We start from the raw sequence: 24,783 nt of genomic DNA, 5'->3' as shown, positions 1-24,783 counted from the left end.
ATCTCTTATGGATTTGCCATTTTCTTGTTTCAATGACATTGTCTTGCTTGTATCAATTAGATCTTGAATGATTAATGGTGATTTGTGCTTAATTCTCATTCTTGATTGATTGTTTGGATTTCTTGTGGACTTTGTAAAGATAAACTCTCACTCGATCATCCGAGGGATCCACGTGACAGGTGCAAGCCCGTGTAAGGACATTTCAGAGATAATCTTGAAGAGGAAATAGGAATATTCAAGAGAGTAGGATGGATTTTGTGATTAGTTTCTTGTATCTTGATAGATTAATAAGTTGTGGGCTTCTATGTTGATATCCGAGGAAGGCATAGTAATAGGTGCGCTTCTGTGTAAGGACAACGTAGGTTCACATCTAATTGATCATATTTAGATACATTTCTCAGTCCTTAGCCAGTTATCTATTGCAAGAGAGAACCAGCAACTTTCTACAAGTGTTTGACAATTGAGGGAAAAGAATTGGTGAACCATTTACATTCAAGAAATCTTACAAAGAAACCGAAACTCCTAGAATCTCCCTTTATCATAACCCAAAATATTAAACTCTTGTTTGTTGATCTTTAATATTAGATTTGTTTACCCTTACTTTGCATTTGAAACGATTGGATAGTTGTTTAGCTAATTCGCATTGAGACATTTCCAGTGCTTATTCCAGTCCCTGTGGATACGATAATCTTTTATATTACTTGCGACATTTCTGTACACTTGCGGATCGTAACAAGTTTTTAGCGCCGTTGCCGGGGACTGCGCTATAACATTAGGAATTATCAATTGAGTTAGACTAAACATAACTTTTCTTTCTTTCTTTTGATTTGCATAGTTATAACTAATTGTTAGAATTATGTTTTCAAAAGTTTTTCCTTTCTTGAATAACATTCTTAACAATTCTTTTTGTTGCAATTCTAATTCTAATTCTAACTTTGCATTCTTGATTTTTAGCACTCTAATCTAACTTTTCTCTGTTTTCTCTTTTGATCTAGTTTCTTTCTTCTTTTCTTTTGTAAACATATCTTGCAATTTTTAGCATATGAATTATTCTAGATATTTTTCTTTTTCCTTTTATCTTTTCTTTCTTGTTTTCATTATGCACTTTCTTTCTTGCAATTTAAATTCTGCATTTGCTTTCTTGCTTTTCATATTGCATTTTATTTCTTGTTTTTGATTCTTGATAATTTTCTTTTTCTTCTTGAATATCCATGAGCACTAACATGTCAAGCAGGCCCATGAGAAATTTTTCTACACCCTTTCTGCAAGATTTTTATCTCCCATTGTGCAACCTCAAATTGAAGCGAAAGTTTCCAACTAGACCCAGAGATAATTTTCATGATACAAGGTCACAAATTTGGAGGAGAAGTATCGAAAGTCCTTATCTGCATCTTGAAACATTTTAGAGATTTGTGATTTGGTGAAATGCGAAGGAGTATCAGCAAATGCAGTTCGATTGATGACATTTCCTTTCAGTATCAAGGATAAAGCAAGGACTTGGCTATATTCTCTCTCCTCAAAGCATCACAAGTTGGGAACAATTGGAGAAGCAATTTCTGAATCATTTTTCCCTCCAAGTAGAACGGTGTATATGAGGAATTGCATAACAAATTTTCTCGGGCATATGGAGAATCATTATTTGAAGCATGGGATAGATTCAAGAGTCTTCAAAGATAGTGCCCTCATCATGGTTTTGAAAATGGTTGATTTTGCACATATTCTATGGGGAATTTCTTTCTCAGACAAGACTTTATTAGATTCATCAGCTGGAGGTTCTTTTATGGACAAAAGTGTAGATGAAGCTTATTCGTTAATTGATCAAGTGACATTGAACCTCCATGAATGGTCGAACAAAAGTTGGATGGAATTTCCCTCAGATATTCAAGAAGTGCAAGTCATAAATGTAAGAGAGCCTGTCAAACAAAATGAAATTCAACCACCTAAAAATGTTGAAATTCACAAGTCACAGAGTGAGGAGTTCAAACATTTGGGGGCAAAGCTTGATAGTATTGTTTCAAAATGGTTTAAAGAAGATCCCCCTCCTACACAGTCAAGATCCAATGAAAAGTGTGATGATGTGGGGTTGAGAAGTGGCAAAAATCATGAAGAACTTCTGAAGAATGACATGTTTAGAATTGAGGAGAAGAATAATAGAAGATCACAAGAACTCAATTCCATTTATCTAGGAAGTTCCCAAAGGCCAGAAGTACCTTTCCCTCAACGATTAATCACACCAACATTAGATAAGCAAGTTGGACCTCCTCCAAAAGCTCAAAGGGAATTTGGGAAAAAGGGAGTTCAGTCTTTCCCGGGACCTTCACTAAGGGTTCCTTTTCCACAAAGGTTAGTGGGGGTAAATGAAAATAAAGACTTCGGCAAATCCTGTGACACTAATATGGTTGAGTGTAGATTTTTGAATATAAATGAAGATGAAGATTTTTCAGATGAGGATTTTATTGATAATGTAGTGGTAAATAAGTTTTCAGATCTACCTCAAAATTTTATAAGGTGTTATAGTGACATTGAATTTTCAGATGATGAATGTGATGTGGTAGATCAACTTAAAACTGCAAGTGAAGTTATTGATCCTCTTGTTATTGATTCTCCTATTGAGGACATAGATGTTGGTTTATTTTTTGATGTATGTGTTGATGATGATGATATGGAAGAATGTGTAGGGAGCTGTGTTGTGGAAGCAGCATCTCAAGGATCACCACCTTTGTCAAGACAACCCTTAGAGGATCTAAGAATTGATCATGTTGTGGAACAATGTGTAGGGACTTATACAGAGCTAGTAGAGTCTCAAGAATCACCATCATTGATATCATGAACACCTAAGCTAGAGCCAGAACCATCATTTGATTCAGAGGAAGTCACATTTACATGTTTAGAAATTTCAAGTATTTCTCAGTAAAGTAAGGTTAGTATTTCTTGTGATCTTTTGGAAAACTTTATGGAGGTACCTAAAATTGACTTTGTTGGATGTGATTCAGTTTTTATTACTTATTCATCTTATCTTGATATGGTTCTAGCTCTATACTATATAATATGCTTGTGGGAGATTTGTTTTTCTTTTGGATGTGCAGATTTCGCATGGGCCAATAATTGGAAGCTTAATCTGAACCGTCTTCGACCACCTGAAAAAATTTCCAAGAAGACGAAGATGGAGAGAGTTATACTTTACTTTGTAGCTCCTTTGATGAAAGCTCCCTCCATAATAAGAGCCCTTGGTAGGAGGGTTCTAAAATATCTTACCCCTCCAAGAGCAAGATTTAGATGAATCTAATGAGGTGGTCAAGCTAATGACCTTAAACAAGCGCTTCTTGGGAGGCAACCCAAGTTCATTTCCCTTATTTTCTTTTATGTCTTTAGTTCTCTCTTTATAATAAACATGTATCCTCTACTTAATTTTTCTTGTCTATCTTATTGTTGTAGAATTCAAAGTTGTGGAGGAATGTGAGTATTGGATGGAGGAGTATCTTTAAAAACATGAATGTCAACCATTTGGAGCTCATCACTTGGTAACTTCTCTTAAAATCTCCTCCACATTGTTTTTAGTTTTCATTGGGACAATGAAAAATTTAAGTCTGGGGGGATGCATTAGATGCATTTGATTTGCTTTGTTTGTTTTTGTTTTTGCTTATGTCTTGCATTTTGTTTTGATTTTTTGTGGCATACATCTTGAGAACATCAAATCTTCACTTATATGCTTTCTTGGATTCAAGTGAAATGTTAGCACGATTATTGTCTTGATTCATGATGTTTGAATGATGCTAGTAGTAAACTTTGTGTAGTTCTTTTTTCTATCTTGGGAAGCATTAATAAGCTAAGAATCTTATGGTGATGAGTTTTAATTTTGGTTCGACCTTAAGGATTTTATCTTCACTACACTTGTGCTTGATGCTTGAATAGTTGATGTCATTGAAATAGTCATGATTCATCTTGTTTGCTTAGTACTTGGTTTCCATTGTGATTTCTCAACTTTCATTTTGGTTACTGGATGCGGCTCAAATCATTAAAGCTCATTTGGAAAAATCAAAATATCCCAACATGTGTGCTAAAAGTACATTTGTGAATAAGTTTTGCACAATGCAAACACTTATAAAAAAAAAAAAGGGATATAAAAAATAGTTGTCATGAGTGGAATCTAGCAAGTCACCCCTTTGAGACCGAGTTAGGTTACTGGGGAAATGACTGCTTAGCTTCTCTTGAGATTGAGCATACCTTTGAGACCTTGGGTTAGTTGAGAAATATGAACCAAGTGAATGGTGAGTAAGTGCCTATCACTGGTTACTTGTCTTTCACTGGAAACATTAGGAATTCAAATTTGATGATGACTTGACTAGGACATGGATTGAAACTTGAAGGGTGTTGAGTTACTTTTACACTGTACACAAGATTCTTATGCTTGAACCATACTTTACTTGTTTCCATGATCATGCTTGTTAATGAAACTTTTTGATAGAATTAGGAAAGTGCGCTAGGTTTTATGAATGTGTTGTAGAACATATGAATTTAGACTGCAGCATTTTGCTTGAGGACAAGCAAAGGTTTAAGTCTGGGGGTGTGATGTGCGTAGATTATATACTCTTTTATGCATGTTTTTACGCACATTTACATACTTTGAGCATGCTTGATCTATGCATTTTTATACTTCCAGCTTTCCTTTTAGCATATTTATTCTTTTGGTTCGGAGATCTGTTTTCTGTACACAGGAGTCGAAATTGGTGAAGATTAAGTGTCCTTGAGCAAGCTTGGAAGTAATTGAAGGGAGAAAGAGCATCGGGCCGTGTATCATACATGGCCGTGTGGTCCTAATAGGAAGGGAAGAGGACATGGCCGTGTGAATCCCACACGGTCGTGTCTTGATTTGAAGAAATCAGAGCAAAAGCCCTACATGGCCGTGTAGATCTACATGGTCGTGTGGAGTTTCCGGAGGCCAAGCAGATGGTGGCCATGTGCACCACACGACCGTGTGGATTTTCCAGAGACCAAGCAGGTGGCGGCCGTGTGCACCACACGGCCGTGTAGCATTTCCAGAGAGCAGGAGAGCCTTGGCCGTGTGCACCACACGGCCGTGCAGCATTGGCAGAGGAGGAACTGGACATGGCCGTGTGGATCTCACACGGCCGTGTCGTGGGGCCGTGTGGCGCCCGATTTCCTCCTCTATTTAAACCTTCCTTCATGAATTGAAAGGGAATCTCTCCCCCTTTTGGGAGAAGGCAAGATTTGGTGGTTTCCTCCCATTCTTGGGAGGATTTCTGGGTGATTCTAAGGGAGATCTTGACGATTTCGACTCTGGAGCGAGGATTGGATCCGAAGACGAGGCTTCTTCATAGATAAGTTTTCTCTTTCCCCCTCTTCTTGGTTTCTTGAATTGGGGATTTAAGAAATGCTTGTAATCTTTATTTCTTCGGGTTCTCTTCCTCGATTCATGGAGTAGATCTTGTATTCTAGGATTAAGGGAGTATTTGTATGATGGATTGATGTAATCTCTTATGGATTTGCCATTTTCTTATTTCAATGACACTGTCTTGCTTGTATCAATTAGATCTTGAATGATTAATGGTGATTTGTGCTTAATTCTCATTCTTGATTGATTGTTTGGATTTCTTGTGGACTTTGTAAAGATAAACTCTCACTCGATCATCCGAGGGATCCACGTGACAGGTACAAGCCCGTGTAAGGACGTTTGAGAGATAATCTTGAAGAGGAAATAGGAATATTGAAGAGAGTAGGATGGATTTTGTGATTAGTTTCTTGTATCTTGATAGATTAATAAGTTGTGGGCTTCTATGTTGATATCCGAGGAAGGCATAGTAATAGGTGCGCTTCTGTGTAAGGACAACGTAGGTTCACATCTAATTGATCATATTTAGATACATTTCTCAGTCCTTAGCCAGTTATCTATTGCAAGAGAGAACCGACAACTTTCTACAAGTGTTTGACAATTGAGGGAAAAGAATTGGTGAACCATTTACATTCAAGAAATCTTACAAAGAAACCGAAGCTCCTAGAATCTCCCTTTATCATAACCCAAAATACTAAACTCTTGTTTGTTGATCTTTAATATTAGATTTGTTTACCCTTACTTTGCATTTGAAACGCTTGGATAGTTGTTTAGCTAATTCGCATTGAGACATTTCTAGTGCTTATTCCAGTCCCTGTGGATACGATAATCTTTTATATTACTTGCGACATTTCCGTACACTTGCGGATCGTAACATACACATCCTCGAGTAGGTTTCCATTCAGAAACGCGGTTTTGACGTCCATCTGCCATATCTCGTAATCGTGGTAAGCTGCAATAGCAAGCATGATCCGAATGGACTTAAACATCGCTACTGGAGAAAAGGTTTCATCATAGTCAATACCATGAATCTGCTTGAAACCTTTAGCTGCCAAGCGACCCTTATTGATAAGTCCATCCATGTCAGTCTTTCTCTTAAAGACCCACTTACACCCAATGGGTTTTACTCCTTCAGGTGGATCAACCAAAGTCCATACTTGGTTGGTGTACATGGATTCCATCTCGGATCTCATGGATTCTAGCCATTTCTCAGAATCTGGTCTCATCACAGCTTCCTGATAGGTGGTGGGCTCATCCTCTATGAGCACAATGTCATCATGGTCAGACAAGAGAAATGAGTATCTCTCAGGCTGACGACGTACCCTATCAAACCTGCGAAGATGTATGCCTACTTGAACTGGTTGTTGTTCCTCAACTCCTTGTGGAACAACATCATCCACAACACTTTGTGGTTCCTGTTCAATTTCCATCGAGGTATCAGTGCTATTGTTCGCATCTTGAACTTCTTCAAGATCGAACGTGCTCCCACTAGTCTTTCTAGAAACAAAGTCCCTTTCTAGAAAGACCCCAGTCTTTACCACAACTACCTTGTGCTGACTGGGAATGTAGAAGTAATATCCCTTAGTTTCCTTGGGATATCCAATAAAATAGCACTTGTTGGATTTGGGTCCTAACTTGTTTGAGACTTGATGTCGAACGTAAGCCTCACAACCCCAAATCCTCATGAAAGACACCTGGGCATCTTTCCCAGTCCATATCCTATATGGTGTCTTTATCACGACCTTAGATAGAACTCGGTTGAGTATAAAAGCTGCCGTTCTAGAGCATAGCTCCAAAGGTATGTCGAAAGATCTGTGTGACTCATCATCGATCGTACCATGTCTAAATTCCTCCTTTCGGATACATCATTCCACTGTGGTGTTCCAGGAGGAGTGAGTTGGGATAGAATCCCACACTCAGCTAGATAGTCACGGAACTCATGGCTAAGGTATTCTCCACCTCGATCGGATCGAAGTATCTTAATACTCTTGACAAGCTGGTTCTGTACTTCATTCTTGAATTCTTTGAACTTTTCAAAGGATTCAGACTTATGTGTCATCAAGTACACATAACCATATCTACTGAAGTCATCAGTAAATGTGATGAAGTACCTATAACTGCCTCTAGCAGCGACATTGAAAGGGCCACATACATCACTTTGTATAAGTCCTAACAAATCAATCGCTCTCTCGTTGTGCCCACTAAAGGAAGTCTTGGTCATCTTGCCTCGTAGGCATGACTCGCATATCTCATATGATTCAAAATCAAATGAGTCCAGCAAACCATCCTTATGGAGCTGGGATAAGCGCTTGTCATTTATATGACCTAAGCGACAATGCTAAAGGTAGGTTTGGTTCATGTCATTTGACTTGAACCTCTTGATATTTATGTTATAGATAAGGCTCTCAAGGTCTAGAATATAGAGTCCGTTTATCAGAGGTGCACTACAATAGAACATATCGTTTAAATAGACGGAACAACATTTGTTCTTTATTGTAAACGAAAATCCTTTCTTGTCCAAACAAGAAACTGAAATTATGTTCTTAGTCAAGGCAGGCACATAACAACAATCATCTAATTCTAGTACAAGCCCAGAGGGTAGAGATAGATAGTAAGTTCCTATAGCAATAGCAGCAATCCGTGCTCCATTGCCTACTCGTAGGTCTACCTCACCCTTCGTCAATGCCCTGCTATTTCTCAACGCTTGTACATTAGTACAAATGTGCAAAGCACATCCAGTATCTAATATCCACGATGAAGAAATAGAGAGGTTGACTTCTATAACATGTATACCTGAAGTAGAAATCTTATTTCTCTTCTTCTTAAGATCTTCCAGGTATTCTTTGGAGTTCCTCTTCCAGTGCCTTGCTTGTCCTTGATATAGGTGACAAAGATGTTCAACCATATCGTAAGCGCCCATCAACTCATGTTGCTTCTGAAGCTCAGAGTTCATGGTCACGAGCATAAGACAGGGCACATCTAATGCATCATCTTGATGCTTCTTGTAAGCATCTCGGTCTGCTCGCGTGCCTCCGGAATGGGCTGCTCCAGAACGTACAGTTTACGTTCTTGGGTGAGAACTATTCTCAGATTCCTGTACCAGTCCAGGAAATTTGCTCCGTTGAGCTTGTCCTTCTTAAGGACAGAACGCAGAGAGAAGTTGTTCGTGTTTGACGTCATGGAAATTCTACAACAAAAATAAATACAGAAATAAATATCATATTCTTAATCATTTAATTAGGCCTTTAACTAAATGATGCTCCCACTGAATTCTATAATTCATGTGGGACAAGATCCACATCATACTAACCCTTGAGTTAGCTTTGGCTAATACGCCCAAGACTTAGTATAATCGGTAGGTAACGATTATCAATTACATCTCTATGCAACTCTTGTTTATAGGATCAAAATCCGCATTTATATTAAAACTCGAGTTAGCTTTGGCTAATACGCCCGAGAGTTAATATATATATGATTTTGACCTATCTTTCCAACCGTTGGAAGAATGCCTATAGTTATACTCGATCCAACTGAGTTAACTAGTTACTCAATCTAATTGAGTTGTACTCACCCATGCGTTGATAGGCGGGACCAAAATTGTCCCTCCGTACCCTACCAAGATAGTATGTGTTGCTCTGCTTTGGCAGATTCAACAACAACATGCGATCGAGGTAGTGGTAGGTATCACGGCATGGTAGGAATTATGAGTTGACGTGATTTAGATCTAATCTAAATGATGATGCATATCAAATACTTGATTTAGATCTAATCTAATCGTGGGGTGCATCATGTGCATGATTTAGATCTAATCTAATCGCTAGGCACTAATTAACTACTTAATTAAACATGCATCACATACATATAAGTAATTAATTAAATTATTTTTGTGATTGTGTCATGACCCTACTACGATCTTCTCAAGCCAATGAGAAGATTGGATGGTCAACATAAGGTCAACAGCTTCTCAAGCTTCTTCCTTTGACCACCTTGTGTTGCTCGCGCCCTCCTCGTAACTCCGTCTCGTGTGGACCTTCCACCGCTTCAAAATTACATTACAATTTTGAAACTCGAGTTATATTCGAGTCTAAATCTAATTTACAACCAAAATATAAGAGAAAGGCACGACGCGCAGGTCATGAAAATAAAATAAATAAAAAGAATAAATACAGCACGCACATCACATAACGGCACGTAGGCCGTATTATGAATTACAACACATTTCCAAATCCAATTTGGGTCGTTTGGGCCATGACTATCACAAAATTGATATATAATTCAAAATTATATATTTCTATAATTTTCTATAATTTTTTTATAAATTTACAATTTTTTTGGGTACAATTTCCCGGCGGTTCCGTTTAGCGGTTTTCGGGCGCAATCGCGGAACGAATCCCCTTACGGGGCCAGGGGGAGCGCCCCTACCCGTGATCTAACCATCGTGAGGGTTCCATTGCGATTTAACATCACCTTAGCCCGCTGTCCCAAAAAGATTTCGGGCGAAACCATGCCGTTTTGGAAAAATCTTCCCGGTAGCGGAAGCCTACAAGTGCCGAAACACTTGTGCTTCGCTTCTACGAGAAAATTATCCATAAAAACTATAAACAACCTAAATTTACAGAAAATCACAGAAGCTATTTTTTTTCATAAAATCAAAAACAAACTCGTACACGCCTTCGCACGTGGCTCTGATACCACTATTGGGGTTTTCGGGCCGCGAAAATCGTGTTTTCGCGTCGCGGAAACCCTGAATCACCCATGCCACTGGATCTCGTGCGAAGGATAGATTTCAAAAATTTACATGTACGAGTTTCTACTTAGATCTACTTCTAGATCTACATGAAGAAAAAGGTTATACCTTTGAAGCGCGCCCTTCGCGAATCCCGCTCGTCCAAGGTGCCGGATCTCTAGACCGTCAAGCGTACGGTCCTCTAGAAGTATCCACACGAACAATCCTTGATGGAGAAGACCAAACAAAGGTGTGCTAGCACCTTGTCTTGTTCGGCCAAGAGAGGAGGAGAGGGAGAAGAAAGAGCTCCAAGAGGAAGAAGATGTGAATGCACTTGAATGAGAAAAATGAATTCTCTTCCCATTCAAAAGTGGCCGGCCACTTCCCAAGTGTAACCCCAAATTTTGCATTAAGTGCAATTAATGTGAAGCTATTAAAGAGAATGACTTTGTAACTTCCATGAGGTGGCACCCCATGATGATGTGGAGTAACATCATTAGTCCACATCAATGCCAACTTACCAATGAGGTGACATAAAGTCAAGTCAAACTTGACTTTTATCTTTCTCTTATGTCAAGTCAAACTTGACCAAATCTCTTCCATGGTTGATCTAATCTAACCATTTGATTCAAGCCAACTTAATATATTGAATCTAATTCATTAAATTAAGTTGATCTAATGAGTCATAATCTAAATTAGACTCATTGAATACATGAATCAACTTGAGTCCAACTCAAGTTAGCCCAATTAGGATTACTCTTAATCCAATTTGATTCATCAAATGAATCTATTTCTCTTGGTTCATCATATGAACCTAATCTCCATCTAATTGTCCTTAGTGTGTGACCCTATAGGTTCTTGTAACGTTGGCAATGGCCCTAAACCCATTTAGGAGCATAAGTAATGAGCGGTATCTAGCAACACATCATTACTACCCAAGTTATAAGAATGTTGAGATCCAACATCACCTTGTGACTACTAATTGTGACTCCTCACAAAATATGACAAATGTCCTTCTATCCTAGACATCTAGATTGATCAATATGAGGCATAGACCATGTCATCCTCTAATCAATCTAAATCTTGAACTCCAAGTAGATTCACTAAATCAAGTGAGCTCAATATCTCATATTGACTCATTTGGGCATGGCCATGCACTTCATGGTCTCACTCTATCAAGAATATCGATGTCTCTCCCGTCATATAGGAGGGATAGATCTCATCTACATCACTCACATCCCTCCACATAATTTGTTACATACCCAGTAATCGCCTTTATAGTCCACCCAGTTACGGGTGACGTTTGACGAAACCAAAGTACATAACTCCTTATGTAGAGAACCATGGTGACTTCAGGTCTAAGGACTAGTAGTCATACTAATAGCCACATGAGAAAGTATATGACACTCATATAATGATCCATGATACTTTCTCATGGCGGGTCATTCAGTATACATTCTCCAATGCATACCCATGTGTCAACTTGATATCTCTATATCCATGACTTGTGAGATCAAGTCATCGAGTTGACCTACATGCTAATCTTATTGCATTAACATTGTCCCTGAATGTTAATACTCGACTAGGAATGATTAAGAGTAGTGTTCCCTATATCATCTCACTATCGGTTCAACTAATCGATTGATATAGGTGAGAACCATTTACTCAAGGACGTTATTATACTTAGTTTATTTGGCACCAATACAAGTAAGTATAATAACCAAAAACCAAATGCCTTTATTTATATATAGAATATGATACAACAAGTCCAAAATACAATCATCAAATGATTTGCTTTAGGACTCTAGCTAACACCGAGCACCTGGACCAGTGACATGAGTTTATCCAGTCGTTGTGCTCCAACTCAACTTCAGAATAAAATTTCAGGTCAGGGTGCCTAGACCAGTCCCGGGCACCTAGACCGCCCGGGCGAAGCTGGTCCTAGTGCCTGAACTAGTTCTGGGTGCCCAGACACTCCTTTTTCTTCAGCCATCTACCCTTCAAAAAAGAGTTAGTCCTAGGTAATAAAAATATATTTATCCTACAAAATAAGGTCAGCACAATTTAGCAAGATAGTAATAGTAACTAGATCCAGTCTCTTCGAGATCAGAATCTAGTCAAGGTTTCAACTTAAGTTTCCCAAATGGACCTAAGTTGGACTAATTCCTACAGTTCCCTCAACCAGGAATGCGTCTTCACTGGATCTTTCCTCTAGTTGTTTACTGTTAGGATCGTTGGCGACTGGCTAGAGGGGGGGGGGGTGAATAGCCTTGCACAAATTAAACAACCAAAAATACCTTTCTCGGATTTACAACTTGATTAAAAGAACACTTGAATAAGTAAGAATAAAGAAGAAACTAAAAAGAAAAAGGAACCGAGAGTTTACTTGGTTACAACCGGAGAGCTTGTTAATCCAAGTTAAAGTACACTAATTTATCCTTCAGGCAGAGAAGCCTCTTACAGCATTCAAAGCTTACAAAACAAAGCTAAACAAGAACTAGGAAGTGTACAAGTGTTGTTTCAGACTATTTGGTTGTTCTTCTAGTTTTTGGGAGCAAGGCTGCTTATATAGCCCTGCTCGGGGCGCTTGGAAGGGTTCTAGATGCTTGGAATGGGATAGAAATCTATCCCCAATGCAATGTTCAAATGCCACATTGAATTGGAAAAAAATCAGGTTCCGGGCGCCCCAACTTGCTCCGGGTGCCCCGGGGCCAAAGGTCCCGGTCTCCTACTTCGGTTCCACTCACATCGGTCCGGGTCTTCCACTCCATTTTTGCTTGTTTGGGTGATTTCTGCTATTCGGAATAGGGCTCACTTGAACCCAACTTCTGGCCTTCTCGAGCAAGCTTCCACTCCGGCTTCTCGTCCCTCGGAAACGTTGCGTGCCTCCTCCTCGTCTTCCCGCGTACTCTTCCGCAGCACCTCATCCCTCAGACGCACCAAGCCCGTCGGCTCTCTTCGGTGCTGTCATTCTTGCTAGTTGCGTCTTTTGCTCGACATCTTGTGCTCCTAAGTTCCTGCACACTTAGACACAGGGTTAAACACAACAAGACCTAACCTAACTTGGTTGATCACATCAAAACTACCTTGGGGTACCAACAATCTCTCCCTTTTTGATGTGAGCAACCCAAGTTAAGTTAGGGTAAGCTAACATAATGTAAAATCAATAAATTTTGCAATAGTAAAAAAATTTTAAGCTACCTCCCCTAGACTTAATTTTCCCTTCTCCCCTTTTGATCACATAAAAAATAAGGTACCTCAAAAGTCCAAGGGTAATTTTTTTGTCAGTTTTTAACGCAAAAAAAATTCTAAATTGATAAAGTTAAAAAAAACTTTGAGATGTTTGGGAAAAAAATTTATAAAGCAAAGTTCTATATATTAAAAAAAAATCTTTGTAAGATAGATAATTTTAAAAACTTTAAGTTTTGCAAAAAATTTTCTAAGTTAAAAAAAATGCAAGAAAAGAATGTTTGAGTAACTTTGATAATTATTTAAAGTATTATTTAATCATATTTAAATACTTTTATCAGTTACTCAATTAAATATTTTAGTTTATTAATTGGCTTCCAGGTTGTGACTAGGTACTAGGCCTTCTTGGTTATTAGAGTAATAACCACTTTCTAGACAAAGCCATTTAAGGAAATCAAACATTTAATCTACTCTCTGAAAGCCCTAAGTTTAATTTAAACTTAATTTATACAAGTTTTTGGAATCCAATATAGGTTCCTACCAACTAGGTTAATCAGAAATTTCTTTGGAACATATTTTCTAGATAGTTTTCTGACTTGGCCCCTATAAAATCTAAAATGCTAGCTTAGACCATTATAATTTTAGGGTTTAACATTTAAGCATGCTCATTTTGTCAAGTCTTCTACTTGTATTTTTAATTTATCATTTTCTAATTTAAATTTATCAAAATCTTCTACTGAACAAGATTTTTCTAAAATCAATTTCAATTAATTGTTTTCTTTTTCCAACATGCAACAGTTCTTCGATAACAGTTTAACACATTTAAATAATTTATCAAGAGGAAGAGATCGTACCTAACTTACCTTGTCGATCTCGTTATCCTTAACTCCCCCTAACTGCTGCTCTCTTCCGATGTAGCTCTCCCTTCATCGATTCTCTCGAAGCTCATTTCGGACGAGCTTGCTTCGTGTTCATTTTCTTGATGACTTGCCATTAGCGCAAGTCTGGAGAAGGCCTCAACTTATGATTCGTATGACGTTTCGTCCCACGTCGCTTTCAGGTTTTTATGCTTATTTGTTTCGACAGGCTTCTTATTCTTGCCCTTGTCCTTGTTCTTCAATTTAGGGTAGTTGTCTTTAACGTGCCCTTCTTTATTATAGTGGTAGCATCTAATTTTTCTTATCTTTCCACCCTGCAGATGGTTAGATTTTCTAGATTTGAATAACTTTTTAAATTGATTTACCATCATTGCCATTTCTTCGTCATCGAGAGAGGATTCTGAATCTAGTTATCCATCTTCACCTTGAGAGAAATATTGTGCTTCGGCTCCTTCTTCGAATCTTCACATCTTGTTTCATGGACTTCAAATGTTAAAAATATTTCTTTTAAGATGACAGATTCTAAATCTTTAGATATATAGTAAACATCTACTAATGATGCCTACTCGGTAATTCTAGGAAATGCATTAATCGCGTACCTTAGCGAATCTCGGTTGCTTACCTTTTCTCCGAGATTCGTGAGTCCGGTGATTAGTTTCATCATTTTCGAGTGAAGATGTGCAACAGTCTCTTCTGCTTCCAATTTTATGTTACTCAGCTAGTTCCTTAGCAGATCCCGTCTTGCGAGCTTGGCTTCGGACGTTCCTTCGTATAGCTCAAGGAATTTCTCCCAAAGCTCCTTTGCTGAGTTGTAGGTGTCGATTTGGATGACTTCTTGTGGTGGTAGGACACTCAGTAAATGGAACTCTACTTTGTTGTTTACCACGAAGTCGACCTACTCCTTCTTTATCCACTAGTATTCTTCCTTACCTTCAGGTGCTACCAAACCGAATTTCATTACTAAAAGTAATTCAAAATCAGTTTTAAAGAATATCTCCATTTTATTTTTTCATCTCGCGAATTCTCCCTCAAACTTCGGTGGGTGGATGCTCGATCCGGTCATCTCGTGTGCTTCGTTCGATGGTTAGTCCTCCTGAAGTAAACTCACTCTGATACTATTTGTGAGGACCGTTGGCGGTCGGCTAGAGGGGGGTGAATAGCCCCTGCATAAATTAAACAAATAAAAATATCTTTCTCGGATTTACAGCTTGATTGAAAGAACACTTGCATAAATAGGAATAAAGAAGAAACAAAAAAGAAAGAGGCACCGAGATTTTACTTGGTTACAACCGGAGAAGTTGTTAATCTAAGGAAGTTAAAACGCACTAATTTCTCCTTCAGGCAGAGAAGTCTCTTACAACATTCAAAGCTCATAAAACAAAGCTAAATAAGAACTAGGAAGTGTACAAGTGTTGTTTCATACTATTCAGTTGTTCTTTTAGTTTATGGGAGTAGGCTACTTATATAGCCTTGCTCGGGCGCCTGGAAGGGTTCCAGGCACCTGGAATGAGATAGAAATCTATCCCCAATGCAACATTCAAATGCCACGTTAAACAAGATAAAAATTAGGTTCCGGGCACCCTAGGGCCAAAAATCAGCCCTATGCTGATTTTTGGTCCCAGTCTCCTGCTTCGGTTCTGTTCGCATCGGTCTGGGTCTTCCGCTTCGGTTCCGCTTGTTTGGGTGATTTCTACCATTCAGAATAGGGCTCACTCGAACCCAACTGCCGACCTTCTCAAGCAAGCTTCCGTTCTGACTTCTTGTCCCTCGAAAACGTTGCGTGCCTCCTTCTCATCTGCTTGCATACTCTTCTGCAGCACCTCGTTCATCAGATGCACTGAGCCCGTCGAATCTCTCCCGTGCCATCCTTCTCGCTAGTTGCATCTTTTGCTCGATGTCCTATGCTCTTAAGTTCCTGCACACTTAGACACAGGGTTAAACATAATAGGACCTAACCTAACTTGGTTGATCACATCAAAACTACCTTGGGGTACCAACACTTACCTCTTACTTACCAACTATAGTAGCTTGATTTGCTTTTGACCCATAGGTCTTCCTGCCAGTTTTAGGTCTACAGAACTAATTGGATTTCGATCGATTGTGAGGTCCCCCAGACTAAATCAGACTTCCAGCTGTAGGTTGCTACTCAAAAAACCTAGAGGTTCCACTGTACAAAAATTTTGTACAAAGGTCTGAACCTTTTCCTAGCTACCATGTGTTCTTTTAAATTAAATTTTTGATCGCCTGCAGAACTTAACACGTTTGATCCAAAACTTAATCTATTTGTTTTTTTAGGTTTTGACTTGGATCTCCTGCGGAACTTAACACGTTCGACCCAAATCATCTTAAGTTATTAATTCCATTAAATATTAATTTCCATAATTGGTTCCCAGTACTGACGTGGCGAGGCACACAGCCTTCTTGGATATGGGAGCAACCACCACCGACTAGACAAAACCTTTTATAGAAAGCTAATATTTAATTTCCTAAAATAACTTTAGGTGAACCGAAAAGAACAATCAAATCACAAGGAAAAGAAAAAACAAAAGAACTCAACATCGAAAAACATATTCGAAATACTAGAATCGTAAGCCTCTTGTATTTGGTATTATTTCCATAAATAACTAGTATGATGCGGAAAGAAAAATTACTAGTTATACCTTGTAGAAAAACCTCTTGATCTTCTACCGTATTCCTCTTCTAACCTCGGACATTGTGTGGGCAACGATCTTCCGAGATGAGAAACCACCAAGCACCTTCTTCTTCTCCTAGCTAGGTTCGGCCAACACAAAGAAGCTTCACCAAGGACGAAGAACAAAACACCAACTAAGCTCCAAGGGATACAAGCTTTCTCTCCTTCTTCTTCTTCTCCAAGTAGTATCCGGCCACCACAAGAACTCCAAGCAAGAGATAAGTTTCGGCCACCACAAAAGAGGAAGAAAGGAAGAGGATGGCCGGCCACAATAATTTTCTTCAAGGATGAATAATTTCGGCCACCACCAATGCTCCAAGGGATGCTAGAGATGAGACTTGCTTTCTCTCCTTCTTCTCCTTCCTTGATCCGGCCACAAACAAAAGCTCCACCAAGAAGATAGGTTTCGGCCAACAAGAGGAGAAGAGAGAAAGGGAAGGGCTGGCCACCACACCAAGGAAAAGAGGGAGAAAAATAATAGAGGTTGTTCACCATGAAGGCACCCCTACCCCTTCTTTTATATTCCTTGGCTTTGGCAAATAAGGAAATTTATTTATAATAAAATTTCCTTAACTTTCCTTGACAACAATTAATTAAGAAAAAATTAAATAAATTTTCCTAATTAATTGTATGTGGTCGGCCACCTCATGTAGAGCAAATAGGATAATTTTAATCAACAATTAAAACTTCCTTTTTTGTCTTTGGAAATTTTAAAAAATAAAATTTCCTTTTAAAATCCCTTCATGGTTGATAAAAAGAAATTTCTATAATTTTAATTTTCAACATGTGAATAATTTTTCAGAGAGAAAAAATAAAATATCTTTCCAATCTACAAATAAGGAAAGAGATCTAATCTCTTTCTTTTAATCTTTTTGTAGATCTTTTTAAAGAGAGATATTTTAATTTTAATTCTCTGTAATAAATTATATCTTCCACATAATTAAAATTAAAATTAAAATTCTTTTTAATTTAATGGGGGCCGGCCACCTAAGCTTGGGTTCAAGCTAGGGCCGGCCACCCATGAACCAAGGCTTGGCCGGCCCTAGGTTGAACCACAAGCTAGCTTGGCCGGCCCCTTTCTCATGGGTATGAAGGTGGGTATAGGTGGGTATAGTACTCTATAAATAAGAGGCTATGATAGGAACCGAGAGGAGGAATTGGTTTTGGTCTCCCGATAAAATTAAGCATCCCGTGTTCGCCCCGAACACACAACTTAATTTTATCAATAATAATTCATTCCACTAGAGAACTATTATTGAACTACCGTACCAATCCCAAATTACATTTTTGGGCTCCTTCTTATTATGAGTGTGTTAGTCTCCCTGTGTTTAAGATATAGAATGTCCACTAATTAAGTGAGTTACTGACAACTCATTTAATTAATATCTTAGTCCAAGAGTAGTACCACTCAACGTTATTATCATGTCGGACTAAGTCCACCTGCAGGGTTTAACATGACAATCCTTATGAGCTCCTCTTGAGGACATTATCAACCTAGTATCTCTAGGACCCAGTTTCCTTTTATAATCAACAACACACACTATAAGTGATACCATTTCCCAACTTATCGGGCTTATTGATTTATCGAACTAAATCTCACCCATTGATAAATTAAAGAAATAAATATCAAATATATGTGCTTGTTATTATATTAGGATTAAGAGCATACACTTCCATAATAACCGAGGTCTTTGTTTCTTTATAAAGTCAGTATAAAAGAAACGACCTCAAATGGTCCTACTCAATACACTCTGAGTGTACTAGTGTAATTATACAGTCAAGATAAACTGATACCTAATTACACTACGACCTTCCAATGGTTTGTTCCTTTCCATTATGGTCGTGAGCTACTGTTTATAATTTATAAGATACTGATAACATGATCCTCTGTGTGTGACACCACACACCATGTTATCTATAATATAAATTAATTGAACAACTACATTTATCATAAATGTAGACATTTGACCAATGTGATTCTTATTTCTAGATAAATGTTTATACCAAAAGCTAGGCTTTTAGTATACACTCTAACACCAGCCATATATCGGGTCTCGGGAACCGATCTGGACTTCGCACCAGCTATCGAGTCCTGTGTAGCAAGCTGGATTTTAGCCTAGTGTCAGGTCCTCTAGACTCATCAATTTCTGAACACTTGGTAAAGTAATTATGTAAATACGGTACCCAAATAAAAATTTAATAATAAAGTTTAATAGGTGAATAACATTAATGAAATTTTTAGAAATTTTCTGAAAATTTTTTGAAACTCATATGACGAGTTTCAGGGGATCAATTATTGGGTCAAGGTAAAGCCTGTTTGGATATCCCAATATAAGTGGGAGTTGATTGAGGAATGTACCTAGGGTTTGATTAAGCAAAAGATAAGTTAATTTCTTTTTATTTCCTTCTCCTCTTTTCTCCTCCTGACTCCTCGCGCGCGCCAACCCCCCTCCTCACCGTTCCCAAGGCGACTCTTCTCCCCAACTCGACGTCGAACCCCTCTCCTTCCCCGATTTCCTCCTCACCGCCTGATCTCTTCCCCTCCTCTACTTCACCGACGCGGATCCGACCACTAGCCTTCCCCTTGCGTCGTCACCTCAGCCAACGACGCCCTTGGAATCTTGAAGCCACAACACTGCCTCCTCTTCTCATCGCGGACGCCAAGCACTCGTCGGAAACTGAAGCCACCGCCGTCTCCTTCCTTTGCCCTAGAGTCGATCGTCTCCTTCTGCCCTAGCTCCTGATCGTCGCCGACCTTCTCCCCAGCCAGGGTCGAGAGCTCCGACGTCGACAGCTACGAGCCCCGATCGCCGTAGTCAGCGCCTGAGTCTGAGATGCAGGTGCCCTGTGATTGCAAATGTGAGATCTCGGAAAAATAAAATAAATAGGGTTATTTGAGAAATATCCGTATAAAATTTTTATGGAATTTTTAGAAATTTTGTGGGAATTTTTCCGAGCTCGTAAGACGGGTTTTGAGGGGATCAATTTCAGGTTCGGATTAAAGCCTATTTGGGATACCCGATTAAGTGAGGAAATGTTTTAATATATATTTCCTTTTCTCTTTATTTCCTTCCCCAAAACGCCGATTCCATTCTGCCCTCTCCACCCGAGCCCGAGCCTCTCTTCTTCCCCGATCCCCTTTGATCACGCGCCCCTTTCCTCTGCCCTAGCCTTTCTCTTATCCGACGCCGACGACGTCATCAGGGGAAGTGATTGTCGGCGGCTGAGCACCCCATCTCCTCCATCGATCCAGCTAGTTTGGAGGTCGCGTTTCCTTCCGGATCATCGCCTCTGCGCGGGCAACCTCTCGGTGGAGTTGAAAGGAGATCCGAACCCTAGCCTTCGCCATCTACCTTGCGGAGCCGTGCCACCCGATCGCCGGTGTGGAAGAGCAATTAGGGCTTCAAAGGGTAAGCCATTGAAACTCTTCTTTCCTCTTGATTCATCGCCGGATCTGTGATTGATTCACAGATTTTGCCAGATTAGGGTTTTGTTCTAGTAAATCCTTCTTGCTTGGATTGAGGAAAGTGTCGGATCCCTTCCTTTTTCCTCTTGATCAGATTTTGGCATCTTCTCTTCTTTGCTGTAGATTGAGGTTACGGGATTGGAGAAGAAGAGTGAGGTTCTGTTCTGATCAGATCTTGGACTTCTCATTGTTGCCGATTGAAGTCTCAGATTGGAGGTAAGAGGAGGTGATTGTTTGAATTTGGGATGCTTGGTTGAATTGTGATCTTCTTATTTTGATCCGATTGATCCAGTAAGGTTAGGTTCTGTGGTTATGAGGTGTATCCAGCAGAGAGGTTGTTTGTTTTTGGTTTGGCAGCCACCTATCCATCAGTGATCCAGCATCAACAGCAGTTGAGATTCGAGGTAAGGTGTAGAGATTTGTTACATGCTGTTGAATTAGATTATGTTTCGAATTGGGTTTGTGATTAGATTTAATCGTTTAGAATTAGTCTAATGGAATTATTAGGGTTAAAGTAATTAACCCTAGTCTACTATTGGATTTCTAATCTAATGGGAGATTAGGGATTAGATAACTAATCCTAATTAACCATTAGATTAATTAGGTAGGTTGAGATTGTGGATTAGGGTTTTACCCTAATTTAGTGTTAGAGATTTTATTTAGCTATTCATGTGGATTTAGCTAAATAAAATATATATGTTGTTTGACGCAGGAGTCTGATTTGAGACAGGCGTCTCGACGTTGACTTCGGATTTGGATTGTACCTTCTATTTGAGGCGGGTACCCTTTGACTTATCTTTTGATAATGTCTTATGATATGTGTAGCTTATATATATTTACTAGTGGTAGATAGTAGATCATTTCTTCCCTGGTTTTAGCTAGTTGATACCTATCACATGCTTCACCTGCTAGTTGCGTTACTTCAGGATTGGATATTATATCTCTTGCCATGTGTATATATGATCATAGAGATGCATATCTATAGTGCTCTACTCTACTGGATTAGTTGCTTTACATGCGTGATACATGCTCTTGGATTCATGATACTTACATCATTGTTATATGTGATGCCTTTGGATTTATGCTGTTTATTATCATCGTTATATATGTGTTTGTCTGTTTGGCATCTACACATATGGAGGATATGTTCAGGTATGATATATTGTAGCCGCATGCACCATATCGTATGTTTGCATGCTGGACGATTGACGACTCCATTATTGTTGAGCTCGTCGGCCGACTACATTGACCTGCGCACCACGTGACCACTGCATGGGTAGTGGCACAGCACACAGGGTGTGTAGGTTGCTCGGTGGTGCTCCGCTGGAGGCTCCACTCATGGGTAGTGTGTTAGGCAGCGTGGTAGCACACCGGGGTCCCTCCCCGTCATTGTGTACTGGGAGATGAGAGCATGACGCTCCCTCCTATAGTGAGGTTGGAGGATAGGTGTACTCCGGTGTATCCCGTCCACTCGGTCACTCTTCAGGGGTAGTGGCGGCAGAGTGCACGGTGTCACAGCCCTACACACGCGGTCTCACCATTGTGTGTGAGATTCTGACTGGCGTCAGGGGTGACCATGTCATTTGCATCATATGCACAGATTGCATTAATTATGATTGATGCATTTTGATTATATGCTTTTGCTCTGACTATCTTTATCTGTGTATGTTTACAGTCAGTTGCACAAGCCTCGCAGGTGAGTACAGTTTATTTCAGTTATGCATTTTCTTATTATTCTTGCTATAGACTGTACCTTATGCCTATTGCTGGTTACTACAGTTTATTTCGGCTATGCATATCTGTTATTCTGTTAGGAGACTATACCGTAGGTTGTATGGTTAGAGAACTGTACTCTTGATCTCATGGTTTAGGAGACTGTACCTTAGGCTATTACTGGTGGTTATATGTTGCTGTACATATCTATTGGATTACCTGCTGAGTTCTTTGAACTCACCCCGTTGTTACTATTTTTCAGGTTGAGGCCGTCGGGAGATATTCCAGTCGCTAGCCCCATTAGCGCGAGGATTTTCTTTGTCGGATTTATTCTACTTTTGCATCTTATATACTTGTATTGTGGGTTGTATTGTGGACATTGAACATTCGGGTTTACTACTATTGTTTTCCGCTGCAGATATTTTCATTACTTCGTGGATTTGGTTTTCTTCGATGTAGTGGAGTAGGATGTTTACATATACTTCGAGATTCTATATCGTCTTTCCTTATTAAACTGCGTGGATTGATAATATGTTGAATTATGTGGAATGTTGATATAAACTGCGTGGTTTGTTCTTATTTGTATTGTATTATTCCGGCCGTGTGTGGCCGAGGTATGGAGATATATGTATTCGAGATTCATATTGTCCGCCGTACAGGGGAGATGCTGCCGAAATTTCTTCGGACAGGGACTACCTGGGGCGTGACAATTTATTTGGTATCAGAGCAGGTCATGAGACTTGCTAGGTATTCTGGATTTTCGGGATTTTATCTGATACCAATTTATTTGGTATCAGAGCTAGGCTCACGATACTTGCTCTTCGTTTTGGATTTTCGAGGTGTTATCTGATACCAATTTATTTGGTATCAGAGCAAAGTTTTGCGATACCTACTTGTCGGGTTTCGGATTTACGATGCTTACTTTCGTGAGCCTTTCTCGGTATTTTCGGATTTGTCAGGATTTCCGTCGATTTTCTCGTTTCAGAATTCCGAGGCATTTTGACGAGGTTTTATTGGATCTATTTGGGGGCTATGCAGCGACAGGACATCTCCAGATGACAATAGGTAAATCAGGTAATTTTATAGTTTTCATACCTGTAGTGATATCTGGATAACATTTTTTTACATATATGATACGTGTTCTAGTACTTAAACGTGGTCGCACATGTATAAGGGCGATCGATTCTCTAGAGACAGAGTCTCCAGAGAGTTCTGTTAGGGTTGAGCCTGTCCGGCAGGGATAGACTCCTCAGGGTATTGTGACCACGTTAGACTGTCAGATCCTGACGGTTCCGACTTCAGAGGTACTTACCTCGCCTGTACCGCCAGTAGTACCTACAGGGTACTCGGCACCTTCTCTAGCCGTGCCTACTGCGTACTCGGTACCACCACAGACATCTGTGCTGGTTACTACATACTCGGTACCTGCACCAGCAGTACCGGTTACATCTTACCCGGTACCGCCCATCGTACCTTTAGTCGTCCCTACTTATGCCTACTTTGTAGTTCCACTAGTGGTTCCTACCCTGTTTATGTGGCAGCACCAGTGGTACCTCTTCCAACCTATCCATCAGTACCACCCATAAGATCAACTCCAGTGATTCTGCCCAGTACCGCAGCGATATCTACGGATATGGTTGTGGCACGAGCATGGATCCCAGCCTTGGCGGAGTTGGTGAAAAGCCAATTCACGCTATTTCGCGGGGAGACTGATCCGAGCGTGGCTCAATCTTGAATAGAGTCTATGGAGTGGACATTCTGTTACATGGCCTACTCCGAGTGGGAGAAGGCTGAGCTGGCTGCTTACCACTTACGAGATGGGGCAGAGATCTGGTGGGACACACAGCGCTCCATCATAGGCGATTAGCATATTACCTGGATGAGATTTAGGGAGGCATTCGAGAGTCAGTATTTTCCCCGAGCATATCAGATGACTCTTCGGCAGGATTTTCTTTGTCTTCAACAGAATAACCGCTCAGTGATGGATTATAATGCCGAATTCAATTGGCTGGCCAGATTCTGTCCTGAGTTAGTGGCCGATGACAGATCTCGTATGCTTCAGTTTGTCCAGGGACTGGACGGGCACCTTCAGCTGAAGATGTCTGGTTTTAGTACGTCATCATACACCGAGACACTGGATAGATGTAACGACCACCCTTCTTACTACTACTACTCTCTAAGGATGACCGTTACTTAACTACTAACTCTACTTAACCGGTATGATTAAAAATCACATGGAAACCCTACCGAAAAATTTCGGCAGAATCTCCCCTGTACCGGTGACCAAATCAATAATACAAACAAACTATACTCAGCCACAGGCGGCTGGAACATATATTTCACAACCAAAAGGAATAACATCACCACGCAGTTTAATGAAATCAAAGCATGCAAGTAATAAATAGCGGAAACAAAATAAAAACATACAGTTAACTAACAGCGGAAGGCTAAATGACTCATCTAATACATTCTTAATAAATTCTTAAACTAAGTCCCAAGGCTTCCATAGTCCTGGCATCACACATCCCTCGAACACCTCCTTGTCGCCTTCCTTTCTACATCTTTTCCTTTCCTGTATCTGCAGTAAGAGGAAGTGTAGTCTATAAGCAAAATTTGCTTAGTAAGCGCTATCTAACTCACAAAAACTCGATATGCATGTATATAAATAGAAACATGCTAAAACTGAATGCGAACATGCAAACCTACTCATGCTCATTAATAACAAATAACAGTAAGCTAACTCATGCTCTCCTAATAGTAAAGAAACAT

At 39.6% G+C, this 24,783-nt stretch overlaps 1 long non-coding RNA gene and 1 other non-coding gene across 2 annotated transcripts; one reads left to right on the top strand and one right to left on the bottom strand.

The window, feature by feature from the left end:
• Nucleotides 1–1,589: 1,589 nt before the first annotated feature.
• Nucleotides 1,590–1,694, bottom strand: LOC122030639. The gene has a single exon (XR_006125512.1). It is a non-coding gene; the product is annotated as a small nucleolar RNA R71 (small nucleolar RNA).
• An 18,363-nt stretch (nt 1,695–20,057) lies between these two features.
• LOC122030411 lies at nt 20,058–20,692 on the top strand. Its single transcript, XR_006125414.1, has 3 exons — nt 20,058–20,245; nt 20,425–20,517; nt 20,594–20,692. It is a non-coding gene; the product is annotated as an uncharacterized LOC122030411 (long non-coding RNA).
• The last annotated feature ends 4,091 nt before the right edge of the window (nt 20,693–24,783 follow it).

The sequence above is a fragment of the Zingiber officinale genome, chromosome 10B (genome assembly GCF_018446385.1).
Source record: "Zingiber officinale cultivar Zhangliang chromosome 10B, Zo_v1.1, whole genome shotgun sequence".
In the NCBI taxonomy this organism is placed as follows: domain Eukaryota; kingdom Viridiplantae; phylum Streptophyta; class Magnoliopsida; order Zingiberales; family Zingiberaceae; genus Zingiber; species Zingiber officinale.
This window is presented reverse-complemented; position numbering and strand designations above follow the sequence as displayed.